A 6,000-nucleotide genomic window follows, 5' to 3' on the forward strand; every position below is an offset into this window, starting at 1 on the left:
CTTAATTAGGAAAGGGAAAATAGATTATGAAAGAAAACTGGCAGGGAACATAAAAACTGACTGCAAAAGGATTTATAGATATGTGAAAAGAAAGAGATTAGTTAAAACAAATGTAGGTCCCTTGCAGTCAGAAACAGGTGAGTTGATCATGGGGAACAAGGATATGGCGGACCAATTGAATAACTACTTTGGTTCCGTCTTCACTAAGGAAGACATAAATAATTTGCTGGAAATAGCAGGGGACCGCGGGTCAAAGGAGTTGGAGGAATTGAGTGAAATCCAGGTTAGCCGGGAAGTGGTGTTGGGTAAATTGAATGGATTAAAGGCCGATAAATCCCCAGGGCCAGATAGGCTGCATCCCAGAGTACTTAAGGAAGTAGCTCCAGAAATAGTGGATGCATTAGTAATAATCTTTCAAAACTCTTTAGATTCTGGAGTAGTTCCTGAGGATTGGCGGGTAGCAAACGTAACCCCACTTTTTAAGAAGGGAGGGAGAGAGAAAACGGGGAATTACAGACCAGTTAGTCTAACATCGGTAGTGGGGAAACTGCTAGAGTCAGTTATTAAAGATGGGATAGCAGCACATTTGGAAAGTGGTGAAATCATTGGACAAAGTCAGCATGGATTTACGAAAGGTAAATCATGTCTGACGAATCGTATAGAATTTTTCGAGGATGTAACTAGTAGCGTGGATAGGGGAGAACCAGTGGATGTGGTGTATCTGGACTTCCAGAAGGCTTTCGACAAGGTCCCACATAAGAGATTAGTATACAAACTTAAAGTACACGGCATTGGGGGTTCAGTATTGATGTGGATAGAGAACTGGCTGGCAAACAGGAAGCAAAGAGTAGGAGTGTGTGTGGGGGGTGGGGGTGGGGGGGGTGGGGTGGGGAAACTTTGTGAATCTCTCTCTGCACTGGAGACCCGACCTTTTCTCGTCGGGTTTCCATTGTCGTTGAGGCCGCAACGAGGAGCGGCCTCCAACAGGAAGAGACCGGGGACTCAGTTGCCGACTCACCGTTGCCGTCGCGGAGCTGGCCGGGTCCGGAGCGGTGGAGGAGCGCTGCTGCTGCTGATGCTGTCGTTGCTGCTGCTGCTGCTGCTGCTGCTGCCGGAGAGTCGGAGGCTCCAACGACAGGTCTGTGGACGGCGGCGCCGGGAGCCCACGGCTCCTTGGAAGGAGACCGCTTCTCAGGGCTCCTGCAACGGCGACTTCTCCTGCCCGAGTTGCGGGGTTGAAGAGCTCCTGGAGCGGGGCCTGACACCACCGCCCCGCGCGGCTGGAATGGCCGCGGACTCTGCGAGCGCACACCGGGGGCTCCAACATCAAGACCCGGTGTGCGACCTCGCACCACCCGGCGTGGCTTTAATGGCCGCGGGACAATCGCCATCGCCAGCCGGGGGCTATGACTTTGACTCTGACATCGGGGGGGGGGGGGGAGAGTGCAGTGGAGAGATAAGTTTATTTGGCCTTCCATCACAGCTATGTGATGGATGTTTATGTTAAATGTAATTATTATTGTGTCTGGGGTCTATTTGTATGTAATGTATGGCTGCAGAAACGGCATTTCGTTTGGACCTCTAGGGGTCCAAATGACAATTAAATTGACTCTCTCTGACTCTGAGTAAACGGGTCCTTTTCACAATGGCAGGCAGTGACTAGTGGGGTACCGCAAGGCTCAGTGCTGGGACCCCAGCTATTTACAATATATATTAATGATCTGGATGAGGGAATATCTCCAAGTTTGCGGATGACACTAAGCTGTGGGGCAGTGTTAGCTGTGAGGAGGATGCTAGGAGACTGCAAGGTGACTTGGATAGGCTGGGGGTGAGTGGGCAAATGTTTGGCAGATGCAGTATAATGTGGATAAATGTGAGGTTATCCATTTTGGTGGCAAAAACAGGAAAGCAGACTATTATCTAAATGGTGGCCGACTAGGAAAAGGGGGAGATGCAGCGAGACCTGGATGTCATGGTACACCAGTCATTGAAAGTAGGCATGCAGGTGCAGCAGGCAGTGAAGAAAGCGAATGGTATGTTAGCTTTCATAGCAAAAGGATTTGAGTAAAGGAGCAGGGAGGTTCTACTGCAGTTGTACAGGGTCTTGGTGAGACCACACCTGGAGTATTGCATACAGTTTTGGTCTCCAAATCTGAGGAAGGACATTATTGCCATAGAGGGAGTGCAGAGAAGGTTCACCAGACCGATTCCTGGGATGTCAGGACTGTCTTATGAAGAAAGACTGGATAGACTTGGTTTATACTCTCTAGAATTTAGGAGATTGAGAGCGGATCTTATAGAAACTTACAAAATTCTTAAGGGGTTGGACAGGCTAGATGCAGGAAGATTGCTCCCGATGTTGGGGAAGTCCAGGACAAGGGGTCACAGCTTAAGGATAAGGGGGAAATCCCTTTAAAACCGAGATGAGAAGAACTTTTTTCACACAGAGAGTGGTGAATCTCTGGAACTCTCTGCCACAGAGGGTAGTTGAGGCCAGTTCATTGGCTATATTTTAAGAGGGAGTTAGATGTGGCCCTTGTGGCTAAGTGGATCAGAGTGTATGGAGAGAAGGCAGGTACGGGATACTGAGTTGGATGATCAGCCATGATCATATTGAATGGCGGTGCAGGCTCGAAGGGCCGAATGGCCTACTCCTGCACCTAATTTCTATGTTCTATGTTTCTGTTTATGTGTCGGGGTGGAGGGAGCTTCACTGTGTGTGTGTGTGTGTGTGTGTGTGTGTGTGTGTGTGTGGTGTGTGTGTGTGTGTGTGTGTGTGTGTGTGTGTGTGTGTGTGTGTGTGTGTGTGTGTGTGTGTGTGTCTCTATGTGTCGGGGTGGAGGGAGCTTCACTCTGTGTGTGTGTGTGTGTGTGTGTGTGTGTGTGTGTGTGTGTGGTGTGTGTGTGTGTGTGTGTGTGTGTGTGTGTGTGTGTGTGTGTGTGTGTGTGTGTGAAACAGACAATTTCAGCTAAAACGGAGTTATCAGCTAAATTAGAAGCAGAGCATTCCAAACCCGTTTGAAAACAAGAAGTTCCCCAAACACTGCGTTAGATGTCCTTGAACCTGTTCCGAACGCCGCTAGCAGCCCAGAAACGTTGCAGACAAGGGCAGCTTATCATTGGCTCGGGGAAAGGGTATGCAACGGTCTGCTCAGATAAGAAATGCCATAAAGAATGGTATCGCATGCCCTTCCAAGAGAAGAGAGTGCCAGCCATGCACCGTGCCACTAACAGTACCCGCTGATCAACACCAGGAACACCCTGTGGCGTGGTCTGCTGTTTGCGAGTGTGTGCGGGGACACAGGAGTGTGTGCGGGGACACAGGAGCGTGTGCAGGGACGCATGAGTGTGTGTGCAGGGACGCAGGAGTGTGTGCGGGGACACGAGAGTGTGTGCGGGGACGCAGGAGTGTGTGGGGGACGCAGGAGTGTGTGTGGGGACACGAGAGTGTGTGCGGGGACGCAGGAGTGTGTGTGGGGACGCAGGAGTGTGTGTGGGGACACAGGAGTGTGTGTGGGGACGCGAGAGTGTGTGTGGGGACGCAGGAGTGTGTACGTGGACACGAGAGTGTGTGCGGGGATGCAGGAGTGTGTGCGGGGACGCAGGAGTGTGTGTGGGGACGCAGGAGTGTGTATGGGGACACGGGAGTGTGTGCGGGGACACGAGAGTGTGTGCGGGGACACAGGAGTGTGTGCGGGGGACACAGGAGTGTGTGCGGGGGACACGAGAGAGTGTGTGCGGGGACACGAGAGTGTGTGCGGGGACACGGGAGTGTGTGCGGGGACGCGGGAGTGTGTGCGGGGACGCAGGAGTGTGTGCGGGGACACAAGAGTGTGTGCGGGGACGCAGGAGTGTGTGTGGGGGACGCAGGAGTGTGTATGGGGACACGAGAGTGTGTGCGGGGACACGAGAGTGTGTGCGGGGATGCAGGAGTGTGTGCGGGGACGCAGGAGTGTGTGCGGGGGACGCAGGAGTGTGTGTGGGGACACGAGAGTGTGTGCGGGGGACGCAGGAGTGTGTGTGGGGACGCAGGAGTGTGTGTGGGGGGGACACGAGAGTGTGTGCGGGGACACGAGAGTGTGTGTGGGGACGCGGGAGTGTGTGCGGGGACACGAGAGTGTGTGTGGGGACACGGGAGTGTGTGTGGGGACACAGGAGTGTGTGTGGGGACGCGAGAGTGTGTGCGGGGACACAGGAGTGTGTGCGGGGACACGAGAGTGTGTGCGGGGACACGAGAGTGTGTGCGGGGACGCAGGAGTGTGTGTGGGGGGGACGCAGGAGTGTGTGTGTGCGGGACGCAGGATTGTGTGTGGGGACGCAGGAGTGTGTGTGGGGACAGGAGTGTGTGCGGGGACACGAGAGTGTGTGCGAGGACACAGGAGTGTGTGCGGGGACACGAGAGTGTGTGCGGGGACACGAGAGTGTGTGCGGGGACACAGGAGTGTGTGCGGGGACACGAGAGTGTGTGCGGGGACACGAGAGTGTGTGCGGGGACGCAGGAGTGTGTGCGGGGACACAGGAGTGTGTGCGGGGACACGAGAGTGTGTGCGAGGACACGAGAGTGTGTGCGGGGACACGAGAGTGTGTGCGGGGACGCAGGAGTGTGTGCGGGGACACGAGAGTGTGTGCGGGGACACAGGAGTGTGTGCGGGGACGCAGGAGTGTGTGCGGGGACACGAGAGTGTGTGCGGGGACGCGGGAGTGTGTGCGGGGACGCAGGAGTGTGTGCGGGGACGCAGGAGTGTGTGCGGGGACGCGGGAGTGTGTGCGGGGACACGAGAGTGTGTGCGGGGACGCAGGAGTGTGTGCGGGGGACACGAGAGTGTGTGGGGGACACCGAGAGTGTGTGCGGGGACACGAGAGTTTGTGTGGGGGGACACGAGAGTGTGTGCGGGGACACGGGAGTGTGTGCGGGGACGCAGGAGTGTGTGCGGGGACGCGAGGAGTGTGTGTGGGGACACGAGAGTGTGTGCGGGGACGCAGGAGAGTGTGTGCGGGGACACGAGAGTGTGTGCGGGGACGCAGGAGTGTGTGTGGGGATGCAGGAGTGTGTGTGGGGACGCAGGAGTGTGTGCGGGGACGCAGGAGTGTGTGCGGGGACGCAGGAGTGTGTGCGGGGACGCAGGAGTGTGTGTGCGGGGACACGAGAGTGTGTACGGGGACACGAGAGTGTGTGCGGGGACGCAGGAGTGTGTGCGGGGACGCAGGAGTGTGTGCGGGGACACGAGAGTGTGTACGGGGACACGAGAGTGTGTGCGGGGACACGAGAGTGTGTGCGGGTACACGGGACTTTGTGCGGGGACGCAGGAGTGTGTGCGGGGACACTACAGTGTTTGTGGGGACACGCGAGGTGCGTGCGGGGACACAGGAGTGTGTGCGGGGAGTGTGTGGGGGGACAGAGGAGTGTGTGCAGGGGGATAGAGGAGTGTGTGGGGGGACACAGGAGTGTGTGCGGGGACACATGAGTGTGTGCGGGGACACGAGAGTGTGTGCGGGGACACGAGAGTGTGTGCGGGGACGCAGGAGTGTGTGCGGGGACACGAGAGTGTGTACGGGGACGCAGGAGTGTGTGCGGGGACGCAGGAGTGTGTGCGGGGACACAGGAGTGTGTGTGGGGACACGAGAGTGTGTGCGGGGACACGAGAGTGTGTGCGGGGACACAGGAGTGCGTGTGGGGACACGGGAGTGTGTGGGGGGACGCAGGAGAGTGTGCGGGGACACAGGAGTGTGTGCGGGGACACGGGAGTGTGTGTGGGGACACGGGAGTGTGTGCGGGGGACGCAGGAGTGTGTGCGGGGACGCAGGAGTGTGTGTGGGGACGCAGGAGTGTGTGCGGGGACGCAGAGAGTGTGTGCGGGGACACAGGAGTGTGTGTGGGGACGCAGGAGTGTGTGCGGGGACACAGGAGTGTGTGGGGGGACGCGAGAGTGTGTGCGGGGACACGAGAGTGCGTGCGGGGACGCATGAGTGCGTGCGGGGACACGAGAGTGTGTGCGGGGA

General features: G+C 56.9%; 1 protein-coding gene across 1 annotated transcript in view; it reads right to left on the reverse strand.

Moving 5' to 3' along the window:
- The window catches only part of rusf1 (RUS family member 1), a 73,125-nt gene that overhangs the window by 21,478 nt on the left and 45,647 nt on the right, over window positions 1-6,000 (reverse strand).

Source organism: Leucoraja erinacea, chromosome 14, assembly GCF_028641065.1.
Source record: "Leucoraja erinacea ecotype New England chromosome 14, Leri_hhj_1, whole genome shotgun sequence".
Lineage (NCBI taxonomy): Eukaryota > Metazoa > Chordata > Chondrichthyes > Rajiformes > Rajidae > Leucoraja > Leucoraja erinaceus.